Source organism: Zea mays, chromosome 2, assembly GCF_902167145.1.
Source record: "Zea mays cultivar B73 chromosome 2, Zm-B73-REFERENCE-NAM-5.0, whole genome shotgun sequence".
Taxonomy (NCBI): domain Eukaryota; kingdom Viridiplantae; phylum Streptophyta; class Magnoliopsida; order Poales; family Poaceae; genus Zea; species Zea mays.
The window spans coordinates 64,423,563-64,435,834 of record NC_050097.1 but is presented as its reverse complement, the minus strand read 5'-3'; positions in this window follow the sequence as shown (position 1 = coordinate 64,435,834).

Sequence of the window (12,272 nt, the reverse complement as noted above, 5' to 3'; positions counted from 1 at the left end):
CGTTACTAATAAATGACTTCTAGTGCCATACATCACGAAACAGTGACTAGAACAAGACGTCTCGTTATTGTTTTTTTTGACATCTTTATTTAGGACTGGGTAATCATTCCATATTTCTGATGGAAAACATCGTCACAATGGCATCGTGTGGATGACTTGAAGGGACGGTCTTGGCATTGCCAATGGAGAGATGCGAGCACTAGGCAGTCTAAGGACACCAATGTCATAAACTAGCCATTGGAGTGTTAGAGGTAGCCTCTTGAAGGTGTACTATGCATGTGAACACACTGGACTATCCGCTACCCGGTTTTTGTTTTTTCTAGGTGATCATGCATGGAGAAATTTTGGAAATATTGCTAGTGGCTATCTCCTAATTCCTATGGTTTAGCTATAAATACTTCCCTTGAACACCAAAATGGGCAGCCGGACTGTCCGGTCCTATAGGCCACATTGTCCAAGGTCCGAACGATCCACAGTGGTGGCGTGGACGGTCCGTACGTACGCAGGATCAGTTATAGTTTTAAATTTCTAGCGAGATTTATTAGCAAAACCTGTGAGATTAACTCGGTAACCGACTTGTAACGGGTCTGGACCTCTCCCTTTATATAAATGAAGGGTTACGGACGATTGAAGCCCTCACAATTGATCCAATCAATTTTACTTATCATTTTTATCTTATGCATTAGGAGTAACTCTAGTTTAGCCTTCTTGTACCTCAAATCTTCACCTCTCTTCAGCTCTACGTTGACTAGAGGCGTCTTGTGTGGCCTGCCAACTGCAAGACACACCCTAGGTTCTCTCCTCCTTGACGGGGTCCTCCAGGAGGCGAGATCTGGGTCTGCTGCCAAGAAGACAACGCTCTGCACCATCGCTGACCATCCGGACATACGCAAAGAAGGAGCCGCTCCTGCGCCCAGGTCTCGAACCGTATAGCCCAGGACCGTGGACCGTCCGCTCCACATCTCCCCAGAGAGCACCGCCAGGCGGTTCCTCTCCCGTTGTTTGGCGTCCAAATCGGCGCCAACAACTTTCCAAGGGGTCTTCCTAATGGCTTTAATTTATTTGTTCATGACTTCACTACAGAGGAGTATGGAGCTCAAAGCGATAACAATGTGAGGCTAAAGTGAGATATATATTGTTTAGAGACTTGTGTTGTCTTGAGAGGCGCGACGCACACATATATATGTAGAGTGATCTCACTGTTCTTAAGTGTGAGGTAGCCACGAGGATTGTAGTTCACTAGAACATGAGGCGGGCGCCCTAGCAGGACTACCGTATACAAAGCTGAACAATAGTTATAAGGACACTAAAGAAAGGTTAATGTATCTAAATCACATGGTAACATGAGTAGTGATGATTGTTCTTTATTTTACCAAGATCGTCATCCGTAGCCTTGGACTTCTCTAGAGGCAACCTAAGCCACAACTTGAAAGAGGCAGATGAAAAAAATATCATTTAGATCAGATATAAGCATATCTAGAACATGATAAACTGAGGAAACGAGGAGTGAGACATGGAAGGCAATACATTCATATTTGTTAGGCCTTGCAAAATTTGTTTCACAACTCTAACAAGATGCTCGATAGGGAGGGACTACCTCTGTGCAAACATGGGGTTGTTTGCATAAGTAGAGGACCATACCAGTCCATTTAACATGTGTTTAGAAATTAGGATTTCTTTTGCACAAGAATTGATCAACAACATGTACATTGGCCACCCGTAGCAATTAAAACTTCACCTAGAGACAAATTGTAGAATGTGATTTATTTATATGTAGAGTAGAGCTATAAATTTCTCATTGGATACTTTATCCGTCCTAAAATAGGTGTATATCTTGCACTCCGAGTCAACGAATTCTATATTTGATTAAGTATATGAAAAAACATTAATATTTATGATATCAAATAGACATCATTAGGTGAGTCACATTGCGTGTAGTAAAGATATTTTAAGATATAAATATTAATACTATTTTTCTAAAAATCTAGTCAAAGTTGAGAATATCTGGCTCAAAATGTGAGGTCTAAGATGTGCACCTATTGTAGGATGGAGGGAGTAACTATATAGGGTACATAAAACAAACAAACAACATAGATATACCATTTTAAATCGAAACACAAGTAAAAATAAACACCTCGATTGACGAATCCCATTTTTTTAGCAAATTAGTTGGTGGATGCGAGACAATATCATGTCATAGTAGATTCCATCTAACTCACCAGCATAGCTCAAACAAAAAATGTAATGGACAATAAGGTTATTCCAAAATTCTAATTCCAGAGTCTGATCACCTTCGTATGAGTAGTCCCTCTAGCAACGAAATTCTCCTTGTTGGCGGCCTCATCGTTTGGTGTCTTGCATGGCAGCATGCTGAATGTCCAGCCTTTAGGGATGCATGTCCTCTGGGTCATCCCCTGAAACACCATCAGCAGTAGGAAGATGAACCTCAGAAGCATCAACTCTGCATCACATCATCAAAGCGCTCCTCGAAGACGACCTCACCGGAAGCGAGGAACAACAGCGACAAGAGGGCGAGGAGGCAGTAGAGCACGCCGCCGTGCTAGGGCGTGGAGCCCGCGGTGGCCATGTGCCCGCACGTGCTCAAGGTCCCAAGCAGTGGGGATGTCGCGCGCCGCCGCGGCCTTGGGATCTGCATGCTCGTGGGGACATGCGCCACCGTCATCGTCTGTCGCTCCGGCTCCGGCCCCGGAGGAGGCTATGCGGCTGTCTTTCGTGGCCGGTACGAGATCCTACCCATCTCGGTCGCCGCCGCCGCCATCCCTGTTCCCTAGAGCGTTCCACAGAGGTGAAGGAAACCCTTGATGCAGGTGGGAAGATATCGCGGACATCAAGGTAGGTGGATGGAGTCATCGTCTAGAACCTTTCGGCTGACGAGGTTGCAATAGCATTGTAGCAGTAACATACTACTCGACTTGGCTGTTGACTGTTGAGGAGGCTAGAACTTTTTGTCATGCTAAGTTTTTTAGGTCTGTAGCAGGTGCTGGCTGCTTCAAGATACATACACTTGTCCATTCTCTGTCTGAACTCTAAACGCGAAACTAACATTGCAATGTTTCGGTTCTCCTACACTACACAGCGTTCTCGAGTATGAGCTGCTCAACCTGCAGATCCCGACCATCAACGTTGTCGGATTGCTCGTGAAATCGGGCATCCGAGTGCTCGTTTACAGGTACAGTACATGAAAAGATTTCGCCTTTATTAAGATTAAAAATGTTGTTTGTAACTGTCTTGTTTCTCAACTTTCTTTGGAAATCAGTCATGGATCGGAGTTCAATACTGTAATTAGATTAGAGGGAAAGACAAAAGGGTTTGATGAAAAAACTGAATCAAGTCCTATGTCGTCCGTGCACTATTGCTCCTTCGACAATTGTACAGAGAGAGAGAGAAAATGCCTCAACTTTGTGTCCGGGGCCTCTGCCGTTGATACAGGAGGAAACATAAATCTCGAGACCTTCTCACAAACATTGCTTCACCAGTACTTGCTAATGTTTCACCAGTACTTGCCATGGATCGCTGCCGAAATGTTTGACCACCTGAACAATTCACGTTCGTGGTCGCTTTCCACGTGTCGGAACCGGTGTGGAGAAAGTCACGCGAAATGCGGAGAGCATTTCAAAACCCAGTGTCTTTTAATACTTTAGATGTGTCAGATAGCTTAAAATTGCGTGTGACCTTCTAGTGATGGCATGAATCCCATCATGATGGTTGTCACACCTGAATTTAAGGAGAAACCCAAATGTATCTCATATATATGTAAGGATCAAATTTCACACATATAATGACTCAATGTATAGAAACCAATGTCAAACTTTATTATATAAGTATAATGTCTTTAAAAATAACTAAATAAAAGAAAATAAATGATGACGATGACGTTCCCGCTAACGAGCCATAGATAGGTTGAGCAGAGCGATGATGGCCAAGGACTCATCAAACTCTGCGTGATAGTCTTCATCTCGTTGCCCTAGTTCTGAGCAACAAATCCCGCAAGGGTGTACATTTATGGTGGGCACTCATCAAGTGTGTAGTAAAAAGTGCAGTGTAAGGCTTACAAAGGATATGGCTGAAGCTGAGCATTTAGCTTTAAATTTTGTTCATCAATATTTTATTTGCAATTTCTAAGTATAAGTATATATCATCACAAATATCATAATTTAATCATGTAAAGGTTCGAGCTGCTCATGACCATGATCACGACCAAAACATTAGTTTTACACTCTACAAAGGTTGCACATCTTTACCCACAAGTCGTGTAAAAGTTCATAGAACTTTGCACCCAACCGCACTATGCTGATCAGGCACGATACCATACTTCTGATGTGTGATTGCATAGGGACACTAAGAGGCCTTTATAAAGTTTCACTAGCATGAGAGAGCCCACTAAGGTTTCAGGATGAGCTAGTACAAGAATCACTCGTCTGAACACTACCATAGAGCATATTAGCCTAAGAACCTCCCTATACTTCAGCAACACCTCCCCTCTTGCACTTTCATGTAAGGCTAACCCATAACTAGCTTCTCTAATTAATGAGGCAAGACAAATGCCATAATAGTCCTTGTGGTTGCATTGTTTTCTCGGGTGATTCTTCATGTTCCAATTAAACAAAGTGATCTTATCATGCAAAATAATAAAGCCAATAATAATAAATCATAATAAAACATGATCATGGTTATTTTTATATCATTATCCCAAAAACCAAGTAGAGTAGTATCATGGCCTACCCAATAATAAGTAACTAAGGTGTAAACAAGGTATATGGAAAATAAATCTAGCAATACTCTATTAGGTCTCATCATGCTAACCTAACTATGCAATTCATAGGAGATAACAATTCAGTAAAATATTATATAGGTCAAACAATGTGATCAAGGACACACTTGCCTTCTAAAGCAAACTCCTGCTACTCAGACGCTGCTTAAAGTCTTCATAGGGTTGTTCTCCCAATCCCTCCATCGAGGATTTCCCCATAATGAATTTATGGGATAGGTCGGATTTAGGCAAGTTTGATCTCTTGTCGTGAAATAATACCCTACGTCAAATATTTGGGTGGTTATTGATCTGTTATATTCTGGTTTGTGCTCTCGGAGGCTCCTCCACCTCTCCTTATAAAGTCCAAGGAGGAGGGCGAGTAGGTTACATGATACATCTAAATCTAGTAACCTAGTCCTATGAGAATTCAACTCTCTATAATTACAAGTGTGCCTTACTTATCTACTAGAATCTTGTCCTATCTGCTTAGGACTCTTTTTGCTTTAAAAACTAAGTGGGAGTTAAGCACATGTGTAGTTAAATAAGTGGGAGTTTTGCTTTAAAAACTAAAACTCTTCATTCTTTTAGAAAAACAGAATAATTAGGAAATGAATTGGAAAAGTAGAAACCCTATTTTTGCTAGCATATTTAGAGATCTTAGCACATAAGAAAAATATGTTAGCCATTGGTCCAATGGAAAAATGTGGAGTTACAAATTAAACATTAAAACTGAATATTTCTTTGGAAATACATAGAAAATCAACCTCGATAGAGTTCAACCCCAACTTTGAAAATGATTGCACCTGTGCTAACAAGAACACAAGAATAATATGAAATTTTTTGTTTGACAGTTTTCAAAGAGCAAGTTAGTTGTGGGAGTATATTCATCCTTGTTTTAGAAAATCACCATAAATTAACTATATGAATTTCACTGTAAAATTTTGTGATAATTGATGTTATCCTAATATGTTAGCAGGAAAAATGTCAAATTTGTTGTTTGACACTTTTGAAAGGGAAATGTGCCATTGGGCAATTTCTATAATGTTTTGCTGATTAAGTGCCCAACACGTTTAATTAAGTTCTAATGTGCCAATAAAGTGAGAAGTGCAAATCAAGGAAAAAGGTATGTTTCTAGACTTGGTGAATTGTTTTATGGACTAACATGGTTATCCAAGTGCTAGAAACAGTGACTAAAGAAGAAGAGAGGAAAAGGGAAAAGCTTGGCTATGTGCAGCAAAATTCTAGTTCGGCCTGGCACACCGGACTGTCCGGTGGTGCACCAGACAGTGTCCGGTGCGCCAGGCTAGTCCATGGGGAACTCACCGCTCTCGGGATTCGACAGCGGCGTACGACTATAATTCACCGGACTGTCCGGTGAGACAACGATCGTCAGCGCCAACGATCGGTCACGCGATCTACGGGCGACGCGTGGCCCGCAGCAACGGTCGGTTGGGCACACCGAACTATCCGGTGTGCACCGGACAGTGTCCGGTGCGCCAACCGATCCCGAGGACCAACGGTCGCCTGTGCCTGATTTAGAAGGCAATCGCGCACCGGACAGGCTACAGTAGCTGTCCGGTGGCGCACCGGACTATCCAGTGCGCCACTCGACAGAAGGCAAGGATAGCCTTCCAAGTTGGGCTCCAACGGCTCCTAGCTACCTTGGGGCTATAAAAGGGACCCCTATGCGCATGGAGGAGTAACCTAAGCATTCACTAAGCATTCTAAGACTCCCACACTACGCCTCCGCGCATTTGATCGATTGTGTTAGTGATTTGAGCTTCGTTCGAGTTGTGAACTCTTTGTGCTACGCTTCGAGCTCAAGTCTTGGCTTGTGTGCGTGTGTGTGATGCGGATTTGTGTGTTGTGTGTTGCTCTCCAAGCCTTACTCTTGTGCCTTCTTTGTGATCTTTATTGTAAGGGCGAGAGGCTCCAACTTGTGGAGATTCCTCGCAAATGGGAGAAAGATTATAAGGAAGAAAGACGTGGTATTCAAGTTGATCATTGGATCACTTGAAAGGGGTTGAGTGCAACCCTCGTCCATTGGGACGCCACAACGTGGAAGTACACAAGTGTTACTTGGCCGAACCACGGGATAAAATCGCGTGTCTCTTGTGATTGCTTTCTTTGTGATTGTTTTGTCCACAAGAACTCTCCTCAAAACTACTTAGTCGCACTAACACTTTGTTGGGTCTATGCTTCATCGCCGAAGGTCTTATAGGAAGAAGTGGTCCTTGGCTGAAGCTGTTTGTATAAGATAGCCGAAGGTTCCTCTTCGTGAAGCTTCGGCATTACAAACCGACTTAAAGATAGAATGACCTTTTAGTCCATAAAGGTCTGAGTCAATGTTGTAAGCTTTTATAAGGGGCATACTTGTAATTCCTCACAGGCTGCGTCCTGTGCCTATAAATAGTGAATAGTATTCCGTTACTGTTCACGGATTCGAGTAATTGCAATCGCATCTTCCGGAATCCAACCTTTTGCCAAGGCAAAGGTATTATTGTATTCAATAACTCAATATATTAAGTGGATACGATGTAATTCGTCTATGATGTATTTATCCCTTTTATACTTTTGTTTTATATTATCTTATAATTTTTATTGAAATTTTATTACGAAGATTTAAGCTTCGTAATTATGCTTTTATCAGCCTTCGTCCAAGGCCCATTATCCTCAAGGGAATAATGTTTCATGGACGAAGGACATTGACATTTAACACTTTATGTTGCCTTGTTCTTAATTCATAGCATTTGAGAACAAGTCCCCAACATTGGCGCCCACCTCCGGTGAACTCACTTCCACTTTTTTGAGCTGATGGCTTCGTTCAACGACCAAGCTGGCACTGCTTCGGACCCGAAGCTGGTGCTCCCGATCACAGGTGGTTCGTCCTCAGAGCCAGCCAACAAGAAACAGAAGAAGGAAGCACAGAGAAGGGTACAGCATGTTGGGGTGCAAGGACCCTTCATCAAATCAAGATGGTCTCACATTCCTATTACCTTCTCCCAAGAGGACCTTCAGCTCAAGGATTACCCACACAACGATGCCATGGTTATCTCTTGTGTTATCAAAGGATTTCTGGTCCACAATGTCTTGGTTGACACATGCAGTGCAGCTGATATCATATTTGCTAAGGCCTTCAGACAAATGCAAGAGCCAGAGGATAAGATTCATGATGCTACACATCCTCTCTGTGGCTTCGGAGGAAGACAGATTGTAGCACTAGGCAAGATCACCATGTCAGTGACCTTCGGCTTCATCAACAACACCAGAACCGAGCAAGTTGTGTTTGACATTGTTGACATGGAATACCCTTACAATGCAATTATTGGTCGTGGTACCCTTAATGCCTTCGAAGCAATCCTTCATCCTGCCTATCTTTGCATGAAGATACCTTCGGATCAAGGACCCATTGCTATCCATGGAAGTCAGGAAGCTGCAAGAAGGGCCGAAGGCAATTGGACTGACTCAAAAGCAACCCATAACATAGATGGAGCTGAAGCTTGTGAACAGTACAAATTCAGAAGGGAGAAAGCAGCTTCAGCAGATCAGCCGAAGCCTATGCTCTTATGTGAGGACATAGCAGAGCAGAAGGTGCTGTTAGGCTCTCAATTATCCGAAGAACAGGAGAAAACCTTGATAAGGTTTTTGTTCAACAATAAAGATGTTTTTGCATGGTCAGCTAATGATCTTTGCGGAGTAAATAGGGATGTTATTGAACACTCGCTCAATGTTGATCCATCCTTCAGAGCCAGAAAGCAGAGGCTTCGGAAAATGTCAGATGATAAGGCCGAAGGTGCTCGTAACGAAGTTAAAAGACTCCTCAGTGCAGGAGTCATCAGAGAAGTAAAGTACCCAGAATGGCTGGCTAACACTGTTATGGTAAAAAAGGCCAATGGCAAATGGCGAATGTGTATCGATTTTACAGATCTCAACAAGGCGTGTCCGAAGGACGAGTTTCCATTGCCAAGGATAGACTCTTTAGTAGATGCAGCAGCTTCTTCCGAGCTCATGAGTCTACTAGACTGTTACTCAGGCTATCACCAAATTTGGATGAAGAAGGAAGATGAGCCGAAGACTAGCTTCATAACTCCAAGTGGCACATATTGCTATCTTCGGATGCCTGAGGGGCTCAAAAACGCTGGAGAAAGTTTCAGCCGAATGACTGCGAAGGTTCTCCAATCTCAAATAGGCAGAAATGTGCTAACTTATGTTGATGACATCATTGTAAAAAGCACGAAACAGGAGAATCATATTGCTGATCTGCAGGAGACCTTCGCCAGTTTCAGGCAAGCTGGCTTAAAATTAAATCCAGAAAAATGCGTCTTCGGAGTAAAGAAGGGGAAATTTCTTGGATGCTTGGTTTCAACAAAGGGAATTGAAGCTAATCCAAGTAAAATTGAAGCTATACTTCGGATGGAGCCACCAACTACAAAGAAGGGCGCTCAAAGATTGACAGGAAGATTGGCATCTCTCAATAGATTCATATCCAGATCAGCAGAGAGAAACTTACCATTCTTCGAAGTGCTGAAGTCAGCCGAAGTCTTTCAATGGGGACCAATCCAGCAGAAGGCTTTTGAAGAGCTGAAGCAGTATTTGATAGATCTAACAACATTGACTCCACCAATGCCAGGGGCTCCTTTGTTATTATATGTGGCAGCTTCGCACTCAGCGGTAAGTGCAGCGCTTGTCCAGGAGAAGCTTGATGGTCAAGTCAAGAGGCAGGCCCCAATATATTTTGTATCCGAGGTTCTTAGTTTGTCAAAGAAAAATTATACAGAGTTGGAGAAGGTACTGTATGCTGTCTTGATGGCCTCCAGGAAGCTTCGGCACTATTTCCAAGCTTACAACATAATTGTTCCTTCTTCACAACCTCTGAAGGATATTATGAGGAACCGAGAAGCTACTGGAAGGATTGGAAAATGGGCTGCAGAGCTCAACGAATTTTGTATTGAATATGTTCATAGATCTTCGATTCAGTCCCAGGCGTTAGCAGACTTCATTGCTGACTGGACGCCAGGGGCTCAGGAGGAAGAAGCAAATAAAGACACCGAAGCATGGACAGTGTTTTGCGATGGGTCCTAGGGAACCTTCGGAGCGGGAGCGGCTGCTGTGTTGGTTTCACCCTCCAAAGTTAAAACTTGTTATGCAGCAAAGCTTGATTTTAGTTGCACAAACAACACTGCCGAGTACGAAGCCCTGCTTCTGGGTCTTCGGAAGCTAAAAGCAATGGGAATCCGAAGGGCTGTTCTTAAAACTGATTCCCAAGTTGTTTCGGGTCATATCGACAAGAGTTGCAAGGCTAAAGATCCGAAGCTTGAAAAGTATCTGGATATGGTTCGAAGAGTTGAAGCTTCCTTCGAGGGATTTTCTGTCAAAAACATCCCTCGAGGACAAAATGAGCATGCTGATTTGCTAGCTAAGTCAGCAGCACAGGGGCTGCCCTTACCTTCGGATGTCTTCTTCGAAACGATAAAAGCACCTTCGGTGGAACTTCTTGAAAGAGCAGTCCTCAATATATCTCCTGTTTATAGCGAAGATTGGAGGACTGAGATCATCTCTTATCTTCAGGGTAAATTCCTTTCAGATGACGAAGCTTATAACAAGAGGATAGAGGCAAGAGCTCGTCCATATGTCATGATAGAAGGAGAGTTGTACAAGCATGGAGTTTGTGCTCCGCTACTCAAGTGTTTATCCAGAACCGAAGGTATAGAGTTGATGAAAGAAATACATGCAGGCCTGTGTGGATCTCACATTGGATCTAGGCCGTTACTTGGAAAAAATTTCCGCCAAGGATTTTATTGGCCGAAGGCAGCTTCGGATGCAGCGGAGTTGGTCCAAAAGTGCGAAGGTTGTCAGAAATGTGCACGAGATCAAAAACAACCTTCGTCCTTAACACAACTCATACAACCCATTTGGCCATTGCAAAGGTGGGGCCTTGACTTGTTAGGTCCGTTACCACCGGCCCAAGGGAACCTAAGATATGTTGTAGTGGCGGTAGAATATTTTTCTAAATGGATTGAGGCAAAGCCTTTAGCTACAATAACTTCGGCCACCGTCCAAAAGTTTTTCTGGCAGAATATTGTTTGTCGTTTTGGGGTACCAAAGGCTATCACTATGGATAATGGAACACAGTTTGACTCCGAAGCTTTTAGGGATTTCTGTGATCAAATTGGTACGAAGATCCATTTTGCATCAGTCAGACATCCGGAGTCAAATGGACTCGTTGAAAGAGCCAATGGCATTATAATGACAGGAATAATGAAGTCAATCTTCAATCAACCAAGGGGAAAGTGGCCAGATCAATTAACCAAAGTGGTGTGGAGCCATAATACAACAACATCAAGGTCTACAGGCTTTACCCCATTCAAGTTATTATTCGGGGACGAAGCAATAACTCCAGAAGAAGCTAAAACCTGATCAATAAGGGTAGTAGCTTCGACAGCATCAGGTTCCGAAGCTGATTATTCTGTGGAAAAAGACGCTTTAGAAGGGATCAGGTTGCAAGCCGTGGAAAACATCAACAAATATCAAGCCGAAACAATTAAATGGCGAGATAGAAAGGTTCGGCTAAAGAATATTGAGCCAGGACACTTGGTGCTTCGAAGAGTGGCCAACCCAGAAACAGTGGGCAAGTTACAGTTGAAATGGGATGGACCTTTTTTAGTAGCATCTTCGTCAAGACCCGGTTCATACAGATTGAAGGATATGGACGGCAACGACATTCCTAGATCTTGGAATGCGGATGAGCTTCGGCGATATTATGTATAATTCGATGTAATTTTTCATATTTTTTATTTTTCTTTCGTGGCACCCTTTTCCTTTCCGAAGGGGGAGAAAGGTTTTTAATGGGGCCATCACATGTAATTTCCTTTTTTAGTTCTATAAGAGCAAAACCCCCCAAGAAATGTAAATGTAAAAACTGAGAACGCACCATCGAGTGCCGAAGAGTAAAAACAAAGAAGCTCCAAAGTCGTTCCTAAGGGAATGCAGAGCTTACAGCGAAAAGTCAACGCTGATTCCGCCAAAAGTAAAGGCGAAGAAGCTCCAAAGTTGTTCCTAAGGGAATGCAGAGCTTACAGCGAAAAGTCAACGCTGATTCCGCCGAAAGTAAAGGCGAAGAAGCTCCAAAGTCGTTCCTAAGGGGATGCAGAGCTGAGGTGTGATTGTTTTTTAAGGAAATAATGGCTATGAGTATGGCTTGAAGTGTGATTGTTTGGCCATTCATTTGCACATCGCATTACATCATAACATTTGCATTCATAAACATTCATCCAGGCATATGTAGGATAATCATCTTCATAGCATAAGCGGTTGCTCGGCAAATAAAAAAAAGAACTTCGGAAAGAAAGAGCTTCGTGTACAAAAAGGAGAGCTTCGGAAAGAAGGAAAATGTTGTTTTCTATGCTTCGTTGCGTACGAAAAGAAGGGAAGGTGTTTTTTCGCCTTCGGCTCAAAAAAGAAAATTTCGTCCACATCAAAGCATTTCTCATACATCAATGGA